The following is a 26155-nucleotide window of genomic DNA, read 5'->3' as shown; positions in this document are numbered from 1 at the left end:
ACTAAGTCAAAAGCCACAGAACTTACCTGCCATGACTGGACATTTGAGATCCTCCTTCCAAGCCTCATCAAGGTCAGCCAGGCTCTGGATCCATACATTGTATGTAAAGCGTGTGTCAGAGCATAAACAGCATTGTAGATGTTGTAGCTTTCACCTGTCATTCTTGTTTCAAAACTGTAATTGGGCAGATTCTGCACATTCTCCTTTCCTGTGCATTGTTTTTCAGCCTTTGGAGGGATCTTTCCTGATTTATGGATCTTGCAGCCAAAGACTTTTTCCCACCACAGAGGGAGAAAAACATCTCCTTGGGGGTTCAAGGGGTCTAAAGACAGGAGGAAGTGTATGAATTCTGAGACATCCTCGGAGTGGTCCCTAAAATGCAGGACCCCATGGAAATACTTTATGTATTTCAATATTCCTTCAGATTCTTGTATACCAAGTTTCCAATGGGAAGTGGAGATATAAACTTTCCTAAATGATACTTTTTTGTATTTTTCAAAAGCCTGTACTGCCACTACTAAAGTGCTAGTAACAGTTGAGTCTGCAAGGAGAATAAACACTTCTGTTTTAAAGCAGGGAAGGAAATTGAGAACAAACTTTTCCAGACGTTTGTGAACATCATCCAATTCCAGCATCAGGGTGAAGGCCAGGCAGATCTCCTTTTCCTGGAGCATTGGTGTCAGATTTGAGATGAAACGTTCTCCCCTGTCATCTTTAGGGACCACAAGCCCAACCCAGTTCCACTGGAAATACAGGAGCAGCTGGACTAAACCCACATACTGAGGAGATTCCTTGGGATTAATCCGGAAGAAGGAAGGATAAACTCTTCTCTCTCCCTGAGAGAACTCAAAGCCAACACCGAGCTGGAGAAAAAGAGAATCCTCTTTCAAAGACAAAGTAAAAGTTTTATGCTGACTTTAGTAGTGACCATTGTGTGGTTGATGGCCTTCGCAGTCAGGCTGACTCACTTTGACTGGCAAACTTAATCTTCCCTTTTTAGCCATTTTTATTGATTGTGTTATATCAGAAGGCAAGAGAATAGATCAACAACCTGATACAGAGAATAAATGACACTAAAATGATAGCTACCATCATTTAGATAAAGAATTATCTCCGAGATAAAGAATTACAAGCTCATTATTTGTTAACCCATAAAAAACTATTTTTTGTTTCATCTTTGGCTTCTGTGTGTATTTTGATCTCTGTCTATTCCATACTATATGCAAGGGAGCTCTCTTACCTGTGGGACCTTAAAGATGCTGAAGATGGAGGCCATCAGCCTTGAGGACTTTGCACTGAAACCACCAATGACAGACAGCAGAGTGTCCGGGTGGTCACATTTGTAACCTGGAAACATTTGTGTTTGTGAGGAGAGCATGGAGAGGCTGTCTAAGGAAATATTAATCTCCCTCTCGTAATGGCCATAGATGTGGAAGCCAAGTGTGATGTTGGGGAGCAGAAGAAAATCCTTATTGACCTGGGAGACAGCAAACATCAAGGCAAGGAACTGCTGGTAGTTAATGGGGATGAGCCTATAGTGAGAAAAACATTGGAGAACATTACAGGAAAACTTGTGCATGTCTATAGAATTGGCTTTACTCTTCGGCAGACTTTTGATGGCAGAAACTCCCACATTTTATTGGATTGGGTTTTTCTTTCAAAGGACTTCCCTTGCCTAAACTTGGATGACTTTCTGAGATAGGAGACAAGCCTTTCTATAGACCTCATGGCCTCTTTTATACTCTCTATCATCCCTGCCATATTCACTTTGCTGCAGTGGCTGTAATCCTTTCCAACTGCTCCCCTTTCACCGTAATCATTTATGGTCTCTCTTGGAGCAGCTTCTTCATGGGAAAATATTGCTGAGCACAGGACTACAGTGGGAGTCACCTCATAGATACACTGAAGGACATTATGTAAGAACCATGCTGATTCCCAAACTGGGATTTATTTTCATCCCTGAACACTTGAAGGGTGTTGAGCTTTTATTTGAATTTTCTTCCACAAGTTACTGGTCAGATGAATATTATAATTTGACTTCTTCATTAGGCCAGCACAGCTTCCACCTTCATTTTTGTTGCTTATCATCTTTCTGATGAAGAGATTGAGATTTCCAGCCTATTTTAAAACCTTGCTGTTTTATTCAGAAAAGCTCAAAATATGCACTAAACTAGACAGTACAAAACACTAAAAGTATTTCTGAAAGGAGTCACTGAATTTAAAGCAAAAAGTTTCTAGCTGAAACTTACAGACTCCCTAAACGAAGCATCATTGTATTAAACTCTGGAACATGAGTCTTGAAATTTATCCCCAAAGGCAAATTCCCACCAATAATGAGATCACCAGGCTTATAGTAGCTTTCATCTATGTTCATATAATCCTTGAACACACATATAGTTTTCAGCCTCTCCACTGTAGTTGGAGCCAGGAGCCAGAAGAGCATCACCCAGAACAGTAGCATATCTCCTGCCTGGTCTTTCGTGTCTTCTTCCCTCCTAGAACAGAAATGAAGGTTTATACAGAAACTGATTTGAAGGTTGCTCCTGAAATCTCACTGGAACTTTAGCAGACACCACCTACGCCATCTGGATGGCCCCAACACAGATTTATAGCAACCATGCTTCCTCTTACCTGTACTTTGGCTGTGACCATAAAGGAAACAAAGGAATGTAAGTCTCTTCCAACCCAGGAGTGAGCTCTTTGCAAGAGAGGCCAAGGTGACACGTTCTGTCCCCCCAACTGGCGAACTCAGAGATATTTTAAAAGCAACTTTTATCATGGAAGATCTCTGTGTGTAGAAATCCATAGGGGATACATGAAAAAATATTGTTCTTCTGATAATTGCAGGGGAAAGCCATTGTCCCTTCCCCTTAGCAACAGCTACTCTTTATGCAGCAGAATGGAAAACATATTTGTGTCTCCTTGTGTAATTCATAGAGCAGATGGAGTCTGGGGAAGTTGTGTAGTTGACCTACATGAAAGTGACCCCTGCACACAAGTTGGATTTTGGCTTATACCCTAGTTTGGTCAAATAATAGGAGGGCTACTTGGGTATAATTGGCAGAAGGCAGAAATGTAAGTTGAGGAAGTATCTCAAGATATTAACTGCAAGTTTTTTTGGCAAGAGTTACAAATTTCTGTTTCTGTAGCCTAAGTGTAGCAATTGTCATCCGAGTGTCTCTTTTGGCCTTTTGGGCCAAATTACCAGGTCTGAAATTCTTTCCTTGAAGATTCATTCATAGGACCAGTTGGGATCATTACTTCTGTAGCAACCTTCCTGCTGCACAGCAACCTCCATGGGCTTCTGGAGGGCATTTCACAGTTGACTGATGGGTTTCCCCGACTTATGGTCTTGAGAGAGGTCCATTTGCCATCCCTGGGACTGGCCTTAGAGGCTTTTCAACATGCCCACCATCATTCTTGCCTCAACTCAAAACAGACCACTTCCAACGTAATATGAGGAGAAGCTATCCTTGTCTTCTTTGTCCTGGACAGATCATGGCCTGATGACTTTGAGATTCCTTTACGCTGCCCCTCTCTGCAGGGAGGCCAGATCTATTTGACCAGTCCCCTCTTAGTGACAGATGGGGTTCCAAAGGGAACTGTGGATTATACCCAGGCTCTGCTGCATGGTCCTTCTGAGGCCTTGGCTACTACCTGGAATAGAAAAGCTACTGAGGCCTTGGATGGGATCATTGCATGCAACCTCTCTTGGTCCAATGTTCCCAACATGCCCCATGATTCAATTGAGGGAGCTGAAAAGGATCAAGAGACATCCAGAGCTCTGCTGAAGGAACATGAGGGATGAATCTGACTCAACATAAGCTAGAGCAGAGGTGTCAAACTCTATTTCATTGAGGGCCAGATCAGGATTGTTGTTGGCCTTAGGGGAGCTAGGAGGGCATGGCTGGTGGTTGTGGGTGTCTGGGTGGGCTTGGCCAGAGTGGGCTTGACCAACTTGATGTCCCTCATGTTGGGTTGGAACCAAATTGATCCTCTAGAGGAGCCTCACTGACCCTCTCGGTCCACATGGGAGGTCCATGGATGGCAGCATGAGCCACCCAGGGCTCTGGCCATCAGGCAACTGACCCTTGAGCTCCTAGAGCCCAAAGATTCCACAGCCCAGCCCCATTTCTTTGAGGGGATGCATAGGCCCATTTACCTCCTGTCTCTCCTGTGCTGGCAAAAGAGGTATACTGTGGGTCCTGTTAGATCAATTATTCCAGCTGACATAGTCGGGGAGAAGGGCCTTCTCCGCTGTGGTTCCCGCCCTCTGAAACATCTTGCCCCCCATGTGAGGTTGGTCCCAACCCTCCTATCCTTTCATAAGGGCCTAAAGACCTGGCTCTGCCAGTTGGCCTGTGGCCCCAGTGGGATAACAGCACTCTGGAGGTGGTTGATTGAGTAACATCAGATCTCATTTCCCTCATTCTCCACCCCTCCATCCCCACATATCCTTGATTTTTTTTAATCTTTGGCTTTATATTTATTCAGATTTTAATGTATGTTTTTTATGTCTGTAAGCTGCCCATAATTACCTTAGCCAAGATGGCACAGTGGTTACACTGCAGTATTTCAGACTAATTTTGCTGACTGTCAGCTGTTTGATCCTGATCGGATCAAGGTTGCTTTAGCTTTCCATCCTTTTGCGATTGATAAAATAAAGACTTAGATTGCTGGGAAAAACATGCTGACTCTGTAAACTTCGTAGAGAGGGCTGTAAAACACTGTAAAGTGGAATATAAGTCTAAGTGCCATTACTATTGCAAATACTGTATATAGGATTGTTGTACTAAAATAATAGTCTGTGGCATTAAGCCGCTATATCCCTATTTGTTTTAATTTAATGCACTTGACTGAAAAGTGATATTTGGCACATCCAGATGGACAATTTCCTTGCGCATCCTTTGGCCCATTTCCTAGAAGACTTTCAATCAGATGGGACACTCTTGGGCTTCAGCCAAGTGGAAAAGTGAGCATCCAATAATTCAATTTATGTGAGGAAGCTCCAGATGAGTTTTAAAACTCTGTAAGGAAAATAAATACTCAAAGGAAAGGAAGCACATAAACAGATTAGAAATATGGAATGCTGCATGTACAGTGTGTCTTAATGTTTCTCTGTGTTTCTGTGCAATTCCAAAGTCTGGGTCCTTATATAATTTGTTATGTATATTATATGAAACCATTAAAAGGGGAGTAGTTTTTAGTATACTATGCATATGAAAAAATAAAATAATTTTGATTTTCTCTTGCTGAAATGGGCAACATTATTTTTGCTAGCATACAGTTAAGTTTTCAAGTATTTCTACTATTTTCCTTTCGTCCAATTTGATCTTTGTATCACATCTTCCTTCCTTCCTTCCTTCCTTCCTTCCTTCCTTCCTTCCTTCCTTCCTTCTTTCATTCCAGCATCTTATTCAAAACTTTCTTAGGGAACATGCTTAGAATTAGAAAAAAAAGAAGACTCTTTGGATTAAAATAAAAGTAACAAGGAACTGTCCTGTAGGGAACTAATATCTACATATTTAATACAAAATTTTATTTTTATTCTTATTACTGGTCCCATACTGGGTACAAAAAGAAAGAATGAAGAATAAAAGGATGGGTGATTGTTACTGATTATGTAATATTTTGTTATTAGTCACATAATGTTATCTTCAATTATTTAATGGACAACATTTTCTGGCATTTCATGGTTTATTTTAGAAATCAGATCAAGTACAAAAATATCCCAAAATCACAGCATCCAATCTCCACATAAGTCAATAATTCTTCTGCCTTATTATATTCTCTTTACGATTCAAATTGGGCCTAAGTAGGATAATGTAGCATTTGGGGAAAAAGATGCAAGCCAAGAGACCTGCCCCAGAGGCCAAGATGGAGAAGATCTCCACGGCCACCATGGACTTCCCTTTGGTGCTCAGGTATGTGGGGAGAAAGGTGATCCAAACACTGCAAAAGACCAGCATGCTAAAAGTAATGAACTTGGCTTCATTAAAGCTATCAGGCAATTTCCTGGCCATAAAGGCCACTGCGAAACTCATAAGAGCCAGAAAACCAAGATAGACAAGGACAGCATAAAACATTAAAATTGAACCTTCTTTACATTCCAGGATTGTCTGTCCAACCAAGGAGTGGAAGTCCATGTTGGGAAATGGGGGAGAGGTTACAAGCCAGGTGGCACAAAGAACTGCTTGGATCAGGGGACAGGCTATGACAATGAAGATGGTCGGTGGTTTTCCTAAGAGTTTCCTTGTCCTGTTCCCTGGCTTGGTTGCCATGAAGGCCAGAACCACCATGACAGTTTTTGCCAACACAGAGGAAACTGCAAGGGAAAAAATAATGGCAAAGGCAGTTTGTTGGAAGAGACAGGTGAGCTTCCTGGGTTTTCCAATGAAGAGGAAGGAGCAGAGGAAGCAGAGCAGAAGGGAAATCAGGAGGATGTAGCTGAGATCTCAATTGTTGGCCTTGATAATTGGTGTATCATGATGCTTACAGAAAGTCACCAGGACAACAGTTGTGAGCAAAGAAAAAAAAAGAGCTAGAGAAGCTAAAGCATATACCAGGGGGTCTTGATAGGAAAGGAAGTGAATCTTCTTGGCAATGCATTGAACCTTGTCATTGTTGGGGTATTGGTCATCAGGGCAAGGATCACATTCAGCTGCATCTGAAATCAAGAGTCTTAATGTAAGCATTAATCCTATGGCCAGCTGCCGAGTGATGTAATGGAATGCAGCACTGTACATTTCATGGTGGATCAAAAAAGTCCAAACCTTTTTCATTATTAATGATCCAGGGATACATTTGTTAGCAACATGCATCTGCTGGCCTGGTCAATTTTCTGTGGGGAAAAAAGGCACTTTCAATTCACTGGGAAGTCCCATGATTACTGTGTCTTTCAATGTGAGAGTGATGGTTTTTCCCCACTTCATACTGGAACTACAGAAAGACTGACATATCTTTCAGCCAGAAATCTTGTGTGTGTGTGTGTGTGTGTGTGTGTGTGTGTGTGTGTGTAGAGATTATTTTTACATTGGTCCTGAGAATGTCCACAAGGCAACAGAGGAAGACATAAAAAGCTGCATTGAATATCATGGAAGGGAATGGTCTCTTTTCCTGATCCAAATTGATTTATGGAGAAATTACAAGAAGGTCATAGAATTGTGGACCAAGTATTTTGTTAAGTGAAATAAGTGATTTACAGGGAAAATCCACAAATTGTACTCTGAAATGTAGAAGCATAACTATTCCATGAACAATGATTTTACAAAAACAAAAAAAATTGGTTTGTGGAACGGTTCACTGATCCTGGAAGATCTAGATTTGAAGTCTGCTCTACCTGTCTGATCAGAAATGGTCCCTTCTGAACAAGGGGCACATTGGTAGCAGCAAACCTGCTTGCCCTCTGGGACACTTCTCCTCTCTCCTGCTTGGCATCTCTTCATGCTACACCTGGCAAAGGGCACCTTCTGAAAGAAAAAAGAGAAATCCTTGAGATGACTGAAGCAATTAACAGATTCACTTTTTTCATCTCCACATTATATTTCCATAATCAGACATAGTTCACCAGGGTCTTTTAGTTCAGTGGTACTCTTGGCCCACCAGTGAATGCTGGAGATTGGGGCACAGACTTTGGTATGCAAAGAAAGACTAATGACATTGAGCGACAGCTTTTATGAAACAATAAAACATGATAATCCAACTGAACAGTGTGAAGAAAAGAAGTTCTTGGAACAATTCGAGTGTGTTAGCAAAACAGAAACATAGAAGAAATTTGAAGTAATTGAGGCAACCATGAACAAAATTGGTTCTTAGTGTGATTTATCTATATATATTTATTTAATACAATACAATGTTATAATTTGTATTGAAGAGAGTAAACGGTAGGATGGCTGGGAATAAACTTGAGTTTACCAATTATGAACATCTATGTTTACATCTTACATCACCTGTTCATAGATTTGACTGTATCACGTTCTCCATCTGTCTTGAAATGTTTAACGGTGAGTGCACCATATGGTTTCCTGGAGGAGATCCCTCCGGTGCAAACTATTATTATTTTTTCTTTTAAAAAGTCCTGTCTCTTTTCAAAAATATTTTATTAAACACACAATAAAACATTGGATACAGTATAACCATCCTGGCTTTGTCTTTGCCATACATACTAAAATATTATTTAAATATCATAACCACCTTGCTTATTTATATTTGGTCTATTCAGTATCTACAAATATAAAGACATATTATTTCAGTCCATATTACTTTCGATATTGTTTTATCCACTTTCACTCCGTTATAGTTACATAAATAATTCTAATTTTCCATTCTATAAATCCTAGTCATTTCTTATTTTTAGGTCCCTCTTTTCTGTTCCAACCATCGATAAAATTTATTCCAGATCTTATAGTATTCTTTTTCACCTTTATTCTTCAATTCCCATATCATCCTATCCATTTCAGTGCAAGTCAGAATTTTCCTAATCAATTCCTCTTCTAGTGGAATTTCCCTGTTTTTCCAGTTTTGGGGAAAGACCATTCTTGCTGCCGTTATAATATGTATTGTTAAGTAAGTTACCCCATTGCTATATTCCTCATTTATAATTCCCAGAAGGAATAATTCTGGTTTAAATTCTATTTCCTCTTCGGTTAACTCTGTCAGCCATATTTGAATTTTCCGCCAATATTCTTTTGCTTTTTTACATGACTACCATATGTGGTAGTACGTGCCTGATTTATGATTGCATTTCCAACAATTTGGTGATAAATTTCTAAACATATTTGCTAATGTTGCTGGCGGAAGGTGTCACCTATAAAACATTTTATATACCATATTTTTCAGACTATAAGACACACCGGTGTATAAGATGCACCAAGATTTCAAAGAGGTAAGTAAAAAAAAATTGTCCTCCCTGGCCCTCAGGAGCACTCTGCAGCCTTCAGCAGGGCTGGGGTAAGGCAAATTTTCCCCTTTTTTCACCAAAATGGGGGCCTCTTTCACTTCTCCTAGTCCTGCTGAAGTCTGCAGAGTGCTTTCGGGGGGAGGCAAAAACACTCCTGTTTTGGTGAAAAATGGGCCGGTTTTCACCAAAACAGGGGCATTTTTCCCTTCCCCCATCCCTGTTGAAGCCTGCAGAGTGCTTCTGGGGGGAGAGGCAAAAACACCCCAGTTTTTGCAAAAAATGGCCCATTTTTCATAAAAATGAGATGTCGGGGTGGGGTTTCAGGAGGCAAAAAATGGCTGTATTCAGTGTATAAGACGCACCAACATTTCCATACTCTCTTAGGGGGGAAAATATGCATCTTATACGCCAAAAATATGGTAAATTTTCTTTATATGGTATTGCCAATGTTATTTTTCTATTTCTTTCCCATAATTTTCCCATAATTTTCCAGTTGTATATTGTATCCAAAGGTTATTGCCCATGCTACCATTGTTTCCTTAACCTTCTCTTCCTCCATTTTATAATCCAATAAAAATTTATAAATCTTCTTTACCAATTCATCATTTGTCCCCAAAAAGATCTTATCTATTGTCATTAGCTCCCTATTGATATCCCACATTTTCATGTCTTTCAAGTAACATGATTGGATTTGTAAATAGAACCATCATTCAAATTGTACCCCTTGTTCTTTTAGTTCTTGCCTCAATTTCAATCCCCCTTCTTTGTTCATTATATCCTTATAGGTAATCTGTTTTCCCTGATTGATAAAATTTGGGTGCACTAACGCTTCTAATGTGGATAACCAAATCGGAACCTTGCTATAATTCTGTTGCTTGCATTTTATTCCATATCTCCAATAATGCCTGTTTTATAAAATGTCTTAATGTGCTACTTGTTTCCCATACCACAAAAATGTGTGCCATCCTAGTTGTAAATCGTGGCCCTCTAATGTTAGCAATCTTTTATTTTTTAACTCTATCCATTATTTTACCCAGTTGAGCATTGTTGCTTGGTGATAAAACTCTCAATCTGGTACGCCAAACCCTACTCTTTCTTTTACATCGTGCAAAAGTTTAAATTTAATCCTTGTTTTTTTTCTCTTGCCAAATGTATTCTGATGTCATTTTGGTCAAATTTCCAAAATACTTTTTATCCAATTTTATAGGGATATTTTGAAACAAGAAGAGTAATTTTGGTAGAATGTTCATCTTGATCACTGCTCTTCTTCCCATTAAAGAAAGTCTCAAATTTCTCCCCCTCTCCAAATCTTCCTTTATATAATTTATTAGCTTAACATAATTGTCCTCTTTGATTGATGTGCATCTTGCAGTTATGTAGATTCCTAAATATTTCACTTTCTTCACAATCTGTACGTTTATTCCCTTGGCCAATTCCTCCTCCTGTTTATCCATCATATTTTTAACTATCATTTTGGTTTTATCTTTGTTAATTTTCAGTCCGGCTGTGTAGCCATATTCTTCTAATACTCCCATAAGCCTCAAACTTGAATTTAGTGGTTGTAAATTCTTAAAAACTAAATTGTCTGCAAATGCTTGCAATTTATAAACTTCTTTCCTAATTTCCAGACCTTTAATTTGTGTTTCTTTCTGTATTATCCTCGTTATCACTTCTAAAGTTAATATGAATAACAATGGGGATAAAGGACACCCTTGCCTCCTACCCTTCTGAATTTTGAATTTTTTTTGTCACCTCTCTATTCACTATTACTTTGATTTCTTGCTTAGGGTAAATCATATTTACTCTTGGAACATATTTCAAAATTTGTCACCGAATTCCATGTATTTTAATTGCTGTAGCATAAATTCCCATTTAATGTTATCAAAAGTTTTGGGGTGCCTACAAATAGCAATGCCACCTGTGTACCACTGTGTATTGAATTGGTAAAATAAATCATTGCAGTGAGCCCTGATTATTAGGTTTTGAGTACTTAGAATCACTGTTGTCTGCTCTAATGGCCCACTGGGTTACAAGACGCTCTTCCCAATTGTGACACAAATCAGACCTCAAATGTCTTCCATGCAAAACACATTTTTCACCCAATATTGTGGTATCGAGCCTCAAGCCTGCCACATATTCAAACATAGCGTACTATGGGAAACTGGGATGGGGAATTGTATGGAGCTTAGGAGATGCATAGCCAAAAGAACATTCCTTCTCAGAAAGTCAAGGTCACCTCATCCCTGCACCTGGACGGATGTGAATGGGAGGAATCTTCCTTTGTAGAAATGACTGATTGGACCATGTGATGGACTTGTGGGTGTTGGGGCAGAGTCTTGAACTTTCAACTGGGTAGGGAAAACCTGGGAGCTTTCAGATTCAGGTTTTCCCAGATATACCAACATGGTTCTTATAATAAATTGGAGTTTTGAGGAACCTCTTGCTTTGGATTCTGATTTTATTGAGGATGCTATTTGGAACCCTGACAATGCATTCATGTTTGCTGATTCAATAGTTCTGTTTTCCATTCTGCATCCTCAGGAGAGAGAGAACTTTCTAGCTCACCTTTGTAGGCCAGACAATGGCATCTGAGCGAATGGTGACATCTTGTCCTGGGGGAGCCCTAGGATTTATTTGGCCAACTTTAAGAAGGACAATTGATCGATTGGGGAGGCGAACCCAATTGAAAAGGTCATAACAAGCAGATCCCAGACCTTTTTCTGAGAATGAGACTTCTTCTCCAGCACTGTTGTTGAACTGGATATTCATCAGGTAAGGAAGAAGCTGAAAGAAAAATGACATTCAGAAATTGGAGTAGTTGGTTGAAAGTAAGAGATAAGGCATTCTGGCTTCTATCATTTTGTGGATTCTCAGACACAAAACAAATTATGTAGAAAACACAGGGTCAGTCAAAAAGATTCAAATGTCTGTATACCAATATGAGGTATAAACAGGGTGAATGAGAAATCCAACAACATGAAGGCAGATATGATAATTTTGCCATCATGTAATTTGGTGGATGAAACCCATGAATGGAAAACACAACAAGAGGGATTTAAGAAACAGAGTTAATACATGAGAAAGTAAAGTTGCATTACATATAAGAAATAACTATATCTCTACAGAAATACAGCAAGATATTGATAAAAGCAACCTTGAATGCATTTGGATCAATATAAAAGTTAAAAAAAAAAGAATGACATTGCCATAGGTGAGTAGTTCAGACCACCTAAACAAAGAGAGGAACTTTTTCCTAGATAGTTAAATAAAGTATGTTGGAAGTATATCACAATAATAAAGACTTTAACATCTAGGAGACAAACTCTGCACCTATTAGAAGATCAAACACATTCTTAGCAGAGAACATTGTCTCCTCAAAGGTAGAGAACTAGAGAGTCAGCCATATTGGAATTAATTCTCAGTAAGACAGATGAAATGATAGAAGGCGTTGAAGTTGCAGGAACCTGGAGTGGAGTGATAATAAAATATTGGAATTCTACATTATGCAAGCTCAAGCAATAGAATAAGGTCCAAAAAGGCAACTGGAATTAAGAGAGTTGATTTCAATAAACTTAGAACGTGACAAGGATTCCCATAGATGAGAATCAGCAAGGAGAAAACACCCAAAAAGCTTGGAAAACTTTGAAAAGTGAGATTATAAAAGCCCAGTCTAGAATAATCCCAATGAGGAACTAAAATAAAGAGATCTAAAAAGAAGCCAGCATGGCTGCACAACAAATTCTGATAAACTGTAAACTGAAAGACAAAAAGGACTACTATAAAAAGTCAAAAGAGGGGCACTAAGGGAGAATATCAGCAAATAGCCCGAATCTGCAAAGGTGAACTCAACAGGCTAAGGCTCAAAAAAGACCTGTGACAAAAATTGAAAAAACAAAAAAGCTTCTTTCAACATGTAAAAACCAAGCAAAAAGTCAAGGAAACAATTGGTCCCCTAATGGGAGAAAGTGAGAAGAAAAAAGATTGCCACAAAGCTGCTTAACTTATTTTTTGCATCAAAAGGAAAAACAGTCCAAACTATCAAAAATAAAGAGTGACAGAAATTACCTGCCATGACTGCATGTTTGAGATACTTTTTCTGAGCCTCATCACTGCTGGTCTCACTCCTGACCCATAGATTGCATGTAATGCATGTGCCACAGCATAAATGCCATTGTAGACATTGTAACTTTCACCTGTCATGCTTGATTGAAACACATAAGTGGGTAGATTCCGTAAATTCTCTTTTCCTGTACAGTATTTTTTTAAAGTGAAACCTGGTTTGTGTAAGTTACAGCCAAAGACCCGTTCCCACCACACTGGGAGGATCATATCCCCTTGTGGGTTCAAAGGATCTAAAGACAGGAGGAAATGGCTGAACAGTGAGATATCACCACTGTGGTCCCTAAAATGCAGAGAGCCACGTAAGTGCTTTAAGGCTTTCCTTCTATATAGAAGATGGGTTGTATGTGGTTTCCAATATGAAGTTAAGATCCAAACTTTTGGACATGGACTTTGACCAACCGACTTTAAGTTCAGAGCCAAAAGAAATTTTTGAACAATGTCAGGTTCTCCAAAGGAAAGAATCACTTCAATATTAGCCCATATTTCCAAATGTGAAAGGAATTTGTACAACTCTGCATCGTTAACATCCTCTTTCACCATTTGAATGAAGGCCAGGCAGATCTCCTTCTCCATGAGCATTGGCCTCAGAGTTGACAGGAATTCTTCTCCCCTCTCGCTTTCAGAGGCAATAAACCCAACCCAGTTCCACTGGAAATAGAGTAGTAGCCGGACTAAACCCACAAATAGAGGCAATTCCTTGGGATTAATTCGGAAGGAGGAAGGATAAACTCTTCGGTCTCCCTGAATGAACTCAAAGCCAAGACTGAGCTGAAAAAAATATGAAAATTGTCTTCAAAAAACAAATGTAAACATTGATGGTGACTTTAAGGATTCCCATTCTGCAGTTTATTGACTCGATCTGTCAAGCTGAGTCATTTTGTGTGTTTTTTTTCAAGTTTTTTTTAAAAATACAAATTATACATATTATAGGAACAAAGTGTTGTCCAGGTCTTTTCTTTTATCTCCTCTCATTTCCATAGTCCATTTTACATCATGGTCCTGTTTTCACTTTCAGCCAAATTATTCTCTTCCATTATTTTTCAACTTCATAACTCTTTTTTCTTACTACCTAAACAATATCTTCAATTGCCCCTTAACAGTTTCACCAAATTTTCATTTCTTATTTTCTCCATTGATATATTTTGCTACAAACAGCGTATATCCTCTAATTCAATTTAAACCTAGAGAGCATTTCTTTCAGTTTTTTTCTACATTTAACAATATACTGCAATTTCTTTATTTCTTAATTAGCTACACAACCATAACAATCTTACTAGTATTCTCTTTAGACTACTAATGTAATTCTTTTCCCCTTTCTTCCTCTTTTAGCCATTTTCTCTTGTGCTCTCAGAGATTCCAGTTTTAATTCTTTCCCTTCTTCTTCTCCCTTTCCCCTAACAACTTCTTTTTCTTTTCCCTCTTTTTGTGATTGTTGTCTCTTTTCTTCAGGGTATTTCTTGACCCGTACAAGATAAAAATGAATCCAACTGTAGCATTAATTCACTATGCCATGTGCTATTGATGTATCCACTACCTTTTGGTGTCATATTGGACTTCTGTGTGTGCTTCATGAGGGTATCCAAAGGATCTAAAGGGTATCTAAAGGGCCCCCCTTACCTGTGGGATCTTGAAGATGCTGAAGATGGAGGCCATCAGCAGTGAGAATTGGGACTGGTCCCCTCCAATGGCAGAGAGGAGAATGTCCCGCTGGTCACATTTATAACCTGGAACCATTTGGTCACGGGTGGAAAGCAGAAGGAGACTGATGAAAGAAACCCTTCTCTTCCAATTGGCATTGTCATACATGTTGAAGCCAAGAGTGATGTTGGGGAGGAGAACCAGATCCTTGTTGATCTCAGTCACTGCAAACACCAAGGCCATGAACTGATGGTAGTTGTTGGGTGTGGGTCTATATTGAAAGAAACATTGTGAAACATTGCCACAAAGCTTGTGTCTCATGGTGGAGTTTGCCTTGTCCTATTTCTTTGTGGCATTTTCTTTGGAGCAGAAAGTCACAAATGTTAATTTTTTTTTTGAAGATGCTTATTGTTAAACTTAGATGGATTTTTGACAATGGAGAAATCCTGTCTGTCCATATCATGGACCATTTTATATCCTTCTGTCATCCCTCCCTTCTTCTCTTTGCTTCAGTGCCTGTAATCTTACCCAATTTCTCCTCCAGCAATCTAATCAATTTTGATCTTTCTTGGAGCAGCTTCTTTGGATCTGAAGCAGAAGGCACCAGTGGAAAATACACCAAATATTCATTGAGGGCCATTATTCATAAGCACTGCTGATTCCAAAACTGATTTTTGGATTTTGTGCCATACCTCACACTGGAAAAGTGTTGCTCTTTTCCTTGAGGCTTCTATCCTAACTTTATGTCCAAATTAACATTTTAAGTCAACTTCTTCACTACACTAGTAAAATTCCTAAAGTGTTGTCCCTCCTTACTCTTTATCTGGTTTATTGTCTTCCTGGTGAAGATTTCTAGAAAGATTGAAAATCTAGTCTATTTAATCAGTTAATTCAAATGATTCTCCAAAGCACCTGAGGGTAGGACAAGAAGCAATGGGTGGAAACTAATCAAGGAGAGAAGCAACCTAGAACTAAGGAGAATTTTCCTGACCGTTAGAACAATTAACCAGTGAAACAACTTGCCTCCAGAAATTGTAAATGCTCCAACACTGGAAGTTTTAAAGAAGATGTTAGATAACCATTTGTCTGAAATGCTATATGGTTTCCTGCCTAAGCAGGGGGTTGGACTAGAAGACTTCCTTCCAACTCTGTTATTCTATTGTGATCAGTCTGGGTTTTTACTGAGAAAAGTACAAAATTTGAACTATTCTGGGAAATTCAAATATTGCAAGAATAAATATTTCTGAGCAAACACATCAAACAACCACCTAGATATTTGTGCTCCGAGTAAAACTTACAAATATGGGAGAGAAAATGGGTATGGGTCTTTGTTAAAGTCTAAGAAAGGATTCCAATAATTCCCCAAGTGCAGATTCCCACCAATAATGAGATCACCAGGCCTGTAATAATATTCCGGAATCTTGTAACGTTGTGGAAGCACACAAAGGGTTTGCATCTTCTGAGCAATAGCTGGAGGCAGGAGCCAGAAGAGCAGCAGCAGGAGAAGCAGCCCAGTCATTCTTGTCACTTTCCCTCCTAGATCAGAAATCAAGATTGTGCAGAAGCTGAATTGCAGGCATCACTTTAAAATTTACCAGAGTTTTAACAGGATAAACCCAGCACATGCCCCCTGGATGGATTCAGGGTAGATATATCAAATATGCTTCCTCTTACCTGTGTTTGGGCTGTGACCAAAGGGAAAATTAAGGGCAGCTGAGTCTCATCAAACCAAGGAGTTAGCTCTTTGCAAGACAAGGTGAGGTAGCATTGCCTGCCCCCACCTGGAGTACTTCAAGCATATTTTTGAAAGCAGATTTTTATCTGTTTTGTGGCTTAAATCCACAGGGGATATATTGAGAATTGCTGTTCTTTTGATAATTGCAAGGAACAGCCCTCCATTTTGTTTCTTCAACAGAAAGAGAAAAATAGATTTGAATCTTTTGCTAATCCACAGGGCAGCTGAACTTGAGAATCATGTAAAATGAAGCTGTGGGCCTCTGTTTCGCTACTTGCTTTAGGCTGCCTTTGAAACAGGGAGGGAGAGGCCTAGTATTTGGGAAGGGAAGTTTTAATTACAGGAGAGATTGTGTAAAGGGAGTTGTGTTCTCACCATCTACTGCTCATGCTGGAGATAATGATGGGAGCCGCCAAGGCCAACTGTCCTGCATTCCAACCTGATGGTGCCTTTTTGTAGATGGAACCCACATGACACCTAAGGGATTTGCAGATTGGACTAGGGGTGGGGTTACCAGGGGGAGGGGGCTCGGTCACATATTGACAACTATGATTTTGCACGCTTTTGCCTCAGATCTTGCTTTGCTTAGCTGCTATCTTTTCATAACCAGTAAAAGTACTCTTAATTCTGCAAAATGGAGTTAAGTGGTTTCTTTCTTGGTTGCTGAGGGAGGCTGGCTTGACAGAAGCAACAAATTCAATTCAGTGAAACTGAGCAGCTGCACAGAAAGTGGAGTTTAGTCTGTTTCATAGTTCAGGTAGCATGAGTGCTAATGGGTCATGGTAGACTGGGTTTGCCGCGTGAGATTGTGGCCTTGCCCATTCCTCACCAATTAGAAAGATGTAGATGCCCCACTTGTGGGTGCTCCTGCTCCCGGGAAAGTGAACTTTGGCTGAGTCAGAGTCCACCTGGGCTGCCCAGTCCCTACAGTTTGATCCTGGCTGCTCATGTTGAGCTGACTGCATTGCTCTGGGAGACCTGCCAAGGACGAGAGTGCCTACATTTTGCTGGTCTCAACAAGTCCCAACCGAGGGCTTGGATGTGCTCTGCTCTCCCCCATCTTGCATGTTGGCTCTGTGATGCTGTCCCAGCTAGTGCTTCTTGGGGCAGCAATGCTCCCATGGTTTCACCCCATAGAGCGGGATCCAGCCGTGTGGCTTGCTCAGGCACTGGCTCTTTGGGCCAGTCACCCAGCTGGTGTCCTGCTGTGATAGCCATCTCTGCCTTCACCACGGCTTGGGAAGGTGAGTAGATGGTGCTTGGGGAGCTGGTTGGAATTTAAATCAGATTCAGGTTAATATTAGGGTTCCAAATAACATTCCCAACAAAATAAGAGTCTGAGGCTCAAAGTTCCATTTTATTAGAGATGCCATGTTGGCACATCTGGGGAAACCCGAATCTGAAAACTTCCAGGTTTTTCCCACCCAGTTGAAAGTTCAAGGCCCTGCCCAGCACCCACACATCCATCACATGGCCCTATCAGGCTCCATCCCAGCTGGAGATGTTTCTCAAGCACAGCATCCAAGTTCAGGGCAAAACATCCTTGACTCTCTGAGAAAGGAGCCTTATTATGACTATATATCTCCCATGTTCCATATAATCCCCCTCCCATTTTCCCTCAGCATTAAATGTGGCAGCCCTGAAGGCCCAATTCATAAGATGGCTTCCAGGCCTGACATAAACAAGATCAGGAGTTCTGAGTTAATATACAATTGAAGAACCAAGACAATTGATGGTGAGATTTCATCCACTAAAAGTTCTTTTAAAAATGCTGCTGGTTGTAGCTTGCAGAAATCAAATAATGTGAAAGTTATGAATTTCCAGGAGGAGAAAACAACAGAAAAACAGTCCCTGTATCTCTCTGCTCCCCTTCCCGCATCATAAAATGAGGTGGGGGGGGGACTACAGGTTTTCCTGGGAATTGTGAGCCAGGTAGGTCAAATCTGGAAGGAGACACTAACAGTTTTGCATTTTCATCAACAAAGAGACCCCTGATCCAAAATCAGCATCTTCAGGAAGCTGAGCACTGGAAAAATGCTGCTGCTGTTCAAATTTATTTATTACTTTCTTTATACCCTGTCTTTATTATTTTGATAAAGATATCCTTTATGTATCGGATGAACTGATAACCTAATAGGAGATATGTAGCTTTGATAATAGTCCTGGGGATATCGCATAAAACTCTAAGAATGACATTTTTGGCATGTGGGGAAACTGCAGATGAGTTTTAAAACCCTACAAGGGAAATAAATTATGATAGGAAGGTGTGTGTGTGTGTTTGTATGTTGTACAAAAGTCAGTTGCCATAAGTAATTTATTATATAAACTACATTATATAATTTGTAAGGGGAGGGGCTTTGGGTGTATGTCAGGAAATTGTGAAGCCGGTGTCCCAATGGAGTGAGGGACACTGACACTAACTTCTAGTCTTATATAAATGAATATATTTTAGGTAAAGGTTCCTCTCACACATATGTGGTAATTGTTCTAGGGGTGGTGCTCATCTCTGTTTCAAAGCCAAAGAGCCAGCGGTGTCCGAAGACGTCTCCGTGGTCATGTGGTCAGCATGACTAAAGCCTGAAGGTGCATGGAATGCTGTTACCTTCCCACCAAAGGTGGTTCCTATTTTTCTGCTTGGATTTTTATGTGCTTTCAAACTGCTAGGTTGGCAGAAGAATATATATTTACCACAATATATACAGAAAACTAGATAGTCAAACAGGAGCACCCTGAGGTAAATCACAGAACACATAAGGCACATAGAAGAAAAAGGCAGGAAAAAAGGGAAACTCCCCCTGCATACTCACAGCAGCCAATCACAGTGAAGATTCCCTCACACAGGAGCCAGCCTTCTGGTGCCAATCAACCATAATTTTTGTGCTCTGCCTCACTGCACAACCCCATTGCTCCAGCTACTAAATTTAAACTTTATAACAGTATCCCCTGTATATAGGAAAATAAAATAAAGAATAAAATATTATTGACCATTTGGTTTTCTCCTGCTGAAATGGGGGTCATCATCTACATGTTTTTATGGCTAACTTTGAGTTCAGTTTCCCAAGTGGTTCCACCCTTTTCTTCCCCTCCAATTTGATCTTCTTATCACGCCTTCACTCTTTCATTCCTCACTTCAGCTTCTGTGACATCTATAATTCTTCTTTCCTCCTGAAGCAGCTTTATGTGAATATATTAAGATGGATGCTTGTGAAGGAATTTCTGTCCAGCACTTTTGTAAAGTTGGGGGAGAGTGTGCTGCAGGACTGTTTTTATCTTTCTCACATCAAGCCTAGTACCTGGTATCCTTTAAAACTCCTCACCAACCCGCTTGCATCTGACCCACCTACATCCAAAAAGCATAATTAGAAGCTTTGGGGGAAATCATTTGGCTAGAAAATGGTGACATGAGATCAGGTCACTTTCCCAACTTTCAATGAGATTTTCAGAACAGACAAATGTGCTTTGTTCTAGGGCCAGTCCTCATGGTGGATCAAAAAAGGCCAATCATTCTTCATTATTAATGATCTCAGGATAGGTTTGCCAGAGTCATTGATCTATTCATTTCTAGTTGGCTTGGTCAGTTTGCTGTGGAAAAAGGCCCTGTCTATTCACTGGACACTTGCATGACTACTGTGACTTTCAACATCAGAGTGATGGTTTTATGCTTTGTACTGGAACTACAGAAAGACTGATACATCTATCAGCAAGAAATCTTGATCTTTTGTATGTGTGTACATTATCTGTTCACGTGCACTGAGAATGTCAACAATGCAGCAGAGGAAGACATGAAAAGATGCACTGAGTATCATGGGAGTGAATAGTCTCTTCTCCTGATACAAATTGACTTACAGAGAAATTGTTTGCAAAGAGAAGAACATACAATCACGCACCAAGTGTTCTGAATGGGAAAAGTCTCCTTTCCAGAACAGAGATGTTTTACAGGGGGAAAAGAAAAAAAAAGAACCAAAGGCAAAATATTGCTGAGAGCTCTTTGAATTAACTTCTCTGCTTTGTATAGGTAATCCTGCACTTACAACAATTCATTTTGAGACCGTTTTAAGTTACAAAAGCACTGAAAAAAAGCAAGTTGTGACTGTTTTCAGAACAGACAAATGATAGAGCTCTCAAATCTGCTGATATTAATAATCTGAATGCCTTTCAAAGTCTTAGTTATAATCTTAAAAAGCTTATATGTTTTGGCATCTAGGGACCAACAAGACTGTTTTGTCCAATAAATTTAGTCAAAGCACATCAATAGGAAGCTGTTTTCTGTTTTGGTCAACATGCTCTGGAGGAGAAATTAGATTTATTGATTAAGTGGACAGAAAGTAAAACATGGGGGCTCATTTGAGTTCTAGAACCTTAAATATCCCTCTAAACATCAACTGAATGAAAACATTAGTAGAAAATTCAAGAAAGACACAGGGAACATGCTTATTAGCATGGATAGTTAACCCAACCAGAAATATATTTAAAGACTCTTTGGATTAAATAAAGGAAGTGAAAGGTTTTCCTGTTGGGAACTAATATCCACAAATTTAATATAAAGTTTACTTCTAACTTGATCAATAGCAGCAATATAGCAATAGCAGTAGACTTATATACCGCTTCATAGGCCTTTCAGACCTCTCTAAGCGGTTTACAGAGAGTCAGCATATTGCCCCCAACAATCTGGGTCCTCATTTTACCCACCTCGGAAGGATGGAAGGCTGAGTCAACCCTGAGCCGGTGAGATTTGAACCGCTGACCTGCTGATCTAGCAGTAGCCTGCAGTGCTGCATTTAACCACTGCGCCACCTTGGCCCTTGCTGGGGACAATCAGCAAAAAGAAATAAAAGGATGGGGTGATTGCTGCTGATAAACAAATACTTTGTAATTAGTCACATCACCATATTTCCAATTATTTAATGGACAACATTTTCTCACATTTCATGTTTAATAAATCAGATCAAAAACAAAAAGGTCCCAAAATTAAAGCTCCCAATATCCACATAAATCAGACATTCTTCTTCCTCTTTATATTCTCTTTACAATTCAGATTGGGCCTCAATATGATAATGTAGCATTTGGGGAAAAAAATACAAGCCAAGAGACCTGCCCCAGAAGCTAAGATGGAGAAGATCTCCACAGCCACCATGGACTTCCCTTTGGTGCTCAGGTATGTGGGGAGGAAGGAGATCCAAACACTGCAAAAGACCAGCATGCTAAAAGTAATGAACTTGGCTTCATTAAAACTGTCAGGCAATTTCCTAGCCAGAAAGGCGACTGTGAAATTCACAATAGCCAGAAAACCAAGATAGGCAAGGACAGAATAAAACATTGAAATTGAACCTTCCTTACATTCTATGATGGTTTCTCTGAACAAGGAGTGGAAGTCCATGTTGGGAAATGGGGGAGAAGTAGCCAGCCATTTGACACAAAGAACTGCTTGGACAAGGGGACAACCTAAGACAATGGAGATAGTCAGTGGTTTTCCTAAGAGCTTCTTTGTCTTATTCCCTGGCTTGGTGGCCATGAAGGCCAGAACCACCATGACAGTCTTTGCCAGCACAGAGGAAACCGCAATGGAAAAGAGAATAGCAAAGACAGATTGTCGGAAGAGACAAGTGAACTTCCTTGGTCGACCAATGAAAAGGAAGGAGCAGAGGAAGCAGAACAGAAGGGAGACCAGGAGGATGTAGCTGAGATCTCGGTTGTTGGCCTTGACAATTGGTGTGTCATGGTGTTTACGGAAAATCACCAAGATAGCAATTGTGAGCAGAGAAAAGAATAGAGCTAAAGAGGCTAAAGCATATCCCAGTGTCTCTTGATAGGCGAGGAAGTTGATCTTCTTGGCAATGCAGTGGACCTTATCCTTGTTGGGGTATTGGTCTTCTGGGCAAGGATCACATTCAGCTGCATCTGAAATGAAGAGCCTTAATGTAATCATCTAAGTGTCATCTGCTATATGCATTATCTCATCCACAGGGGGGACATAACTGTTCCCTTTATGCTATGGCCAGTCACCAAAAAAGTTATTGAATGAGCTACTGTGCATAGAACCTGGGATAGATTAGTCAGAGGCATGAATCTATAGGATACTGCATGTCAGAACAAAAAGATAGGATGACAGTTTTTCCCCCATGCCATCACTCTGCTAAACAATTAACTCACACAACACTTCCAAACATCTAAAAAGGAAGTATTACCATCTTTATTCTCATCTTCCCTATTACCTATCTTCTTATGTCTATAACTTCATTGCTTATCATCATTAAGAGCCGAGGTGGCGCAGTGGTTAGGGTGCAGTACTGCAGGCCACTTCAGCTGACTGTTATCTGCAGTTCAGCGGTTCTAATCTCACCGGCTCAAGGTTGACTCAGCCTTCCATCCTTCCGAGGTGGGTGAAATGAGGACCCAGACTGTGGGGGCGATATGCTGACTCTGTAAACTGCTTAGAGAGGGCTGAAAGCCCTATGAAGCGGTATATAAGTCTAACTGCTATTGCTAACTGCTATTGCTATTGTTGTATAGACATTGAGAATTTACACACTGGAAAAAAATTCCTTGTGTGTCTAATCACACTTGGCAAATAAAGAATTCTATTCTATTCTATTCTATTCTATTCTATTCTATTCTATTCTATTCTATTCTATTCTATTCTATTCTATTCTATTCCATTCCATTCCATTCCATTCCATTCCATTCCATTCCATTCCTCTCCAATTGGCCTTGTCAACTGGCTGTGGGGAAAAGGCCCTGTCAATTCAGAGTCCACTTCTATGACTACTGTGCTTTTCAGTATCAGAGTGATTGCTTTCCCCCATTCCATACTGGATCTATCAGGCAGAAATAGTGGTCATGGTGGCGGTGGTGGCGGTGGTGGTGGTGGTGGTGGTGGTGTGTGTGTGTGTGTGTATACATTATCTTTTCATGTGTTCTGACAATTTCCAAAATGCAACATTGGAAGACACAAAAAGATGCACTGAATATCATGAGAGGGAATGGTCCCTTTTCCTAATCCAAAGTGATTTACAGATGAATTGGTAACATGGAAAAGGATATAGAATTGTGCATCAAGTATTCTGAAAAGGAGAAGAAATGATTTACAGGGAAAATCCATAAGTTGTACAACAGACCATTGGATTCTATGAACAATGAGTCCCTTCGGGGAATAGGGTGACTTACAAATCGAATAAATACCAATACCAACAATGATTAAAAACAACAACAACAATGTTTTGATTTACGAAATGGTTCACTGATCCTGGAAGGCCTATATTTGAAGTATACTCTACCTGTCTGATCAGAAATGCTGCCATCTGGACAAGGGGTACAAAGGTAGCAGCAAATCTTCTCTCCCTCCGGGACAATTCTCCTTTCTCCTGCCTGGCACCTATTTCTGCTGCACCTGGCAAAAGGTACCTTCTAAATGAGAAAATAGAAATGATTGACACAATGGACATGCTTTATTTATCCATGTCCACATTCTGTATCCATCTTTTGACATGGTTCACCAGGTTCTATTAGAAACCAGATACGGTTCCTGGGGATTCAGTTCAGTGTCACTACATATCCACCTCTGTATGCTGGATATTGGAGCTCCATTTTTGACATGCAGAGGAAGACTTGTGACATTGAACAACAGCATTTATGAAACAATAAAGCATGAAAATCCAACTGAACAGTGTGAAAAAATTCTTGGAGGAATCGGGATGAGTTAGCAAAATAGAAACATAGATTGTATGATTGGTCAATGTTTCCTTTACCATCTAACATGTTCTATTTTATAATTCTTTGTGGACCTGACCCAAATCATATCTTAAGCATTTTGCCTTCGACGTGTTTTTCCCTTTATGTTAATATAAAATAACAGTAGAAGGGCTGGGAAGTAAATTGAGGCTTGCCAACTATGAAATGCTCCTGTGTACTATTACCTGTCCATTAGTATAACTGTATAACAGTATAGATAATAGTGGAACTGGGAAATACGAAAGTTTTTCTTTCTTCCTTCCTTCCTTTTTTCTCTGCAAAAGATTAAGATGGCTCTAACTTCTCTTCCGGTTTCACAGTAGTTGAATTAACTAAATTTAAGGTGGACCAGAATCTTGAAATAAGAATTGTATAACTAATTGCAATTTTGGAACTGGACATTAAGGAAGAACAAAAGACCAAGATGGCCCCCCTTGCTCTTCCCCTAAGCAGCTGAAGTAGATAAATTTCAGGTAGATGAGAACTCTGAAATAAAAACTGTATAATTGACTGTAACTTTGGAACTGGACATCATGGAAAGCTGGAAATTTGAAGAACTACTTGAAATTATAAAAAATATGCGTAAATCATTAAAATCAAGCCTAACTAGAATTTTGAACCCAGAGAAGCAGGGATTTAAGGAAGAAGGAAAAGAAGAATGGAGGAAATATAATGAAGCAGTAGAAACAGTGGGAAATAAAAAGCAGACAAAAAACTCCATTGGGCTTTGCAGTGGTATAGGGAAAATGGTAAAGTGGGGCTGTGTCCCAACAAAAGGGAATAGAAAGCAGACAAAAGATGTTTCAGAGGACAGTGGAATAAAGAAAATAGAAAAATGACCATTGGGGATTAGCCAATGTCACAACGATGTGGACGTGCGGTCTCAATGCTCTGAGACTGCAGTCAATACTTTTGCTGCTGGGTGGTCCAATCAGATCTAAACCGTTCTGAAGAGATGGTGAACAGGAAGAATAAATCCCTGAAAGAAACAAGAGAAGTTCTTCAAGCCAGCGACAAAAAATCCAGCCAAGGCTGACGAAGTTGGGGCAACTCCAAAATGGAAGGATACGGAAAGAGAAAGTGTTTCCAGCTGATGAGGAAGTTTTACTGTTTTAAAAAGAGACTTAAAATTAATCTAAATTGGAGAATAGAAGAATCAAGTGGCGGAATTAAATTTGGAATGGTTTTGGACAGTGGTTATCTTACTTTTTAAATGCTATCTTCGTGGATGGAATTTATACAAACCTTTTGAAATGAATGGATTAAGTTTTCTTCTTCTATTTTTTTCTTTTATTGTTCTCTGTAACCTATGGACTAAAGTTTTCCTCTTACATTGCTGTGGATATTTTTCTAATTCATTTAAAAATTGGACACTTTTTTCTAACTTGAAATACAAAGAAAGATACAAAAGGAAATTAGATTTTCAACAGTATTACCGCTGCTCGGAGGCTGGGAGGATTTGTTGATTGGAATTTGTCTATTGAAAATGGAACACTTTTTTTTCTCCACTGATTGTTTTGACTTGGCATTACAAGGTTTCAATGCTTGGCTACAGAGAGTGATAAGAAGGGAAGCACACATATGTCCCTTTGAAGTATATTTCTAATCAGAGAAAAGTGAAAACATTTTTGTGAATCTATGCTTTCATTTTATTAACCTTCCAAGCTAGAGCAGCTGGGTTTGTTAGAATGGCACAATTTCAAAAGAAAATAGAACTTTCAAGTTTGCAAAAGATACTTTCAGAAATACAGAAATTATCAAATACATATGAAAGAATAGAGAAAAAACTGGAATATTTAGAGCATATAACAATAATATATGATGAAGAAATTGAGGATGTCTATCAAATGCAAAACAGGGTGGTTGAAACTCAAAAAATCAAAATGGAAAATGAATATAAAGAGATTAAACCTGCTGATATTTTTGGTGATTGGTTTGTCTCTGAAAATTGAAAGAATGGAATACTGAATGAGGAATTAAATGGAGAGGAAATCTATTCCAAGGGCAAGATACAGAAGAAGAAAAAACTAAAG

Source organism: Thamnophis sirtalis, unplaced genomic scaffold (genome assembly GCF_051295495.1).
Source record: "Thamnophis sirtalis isolate CommonGarterSnake01/CBP01778 unplaced genomic scaffold, rThaSir2_p1.2 scaffold_1, whole genome shotgun sequence".
Taxonomy (NCBI): domain Eukaryota; kingdom Metazoa; phylum Chordata; class Lepidosauria; order Squamata; family Natricidae; genus Thamnophis; species Thamnophis sirtalis.
Note: the sequence above shows the minus strand (reverse complement) of the source record.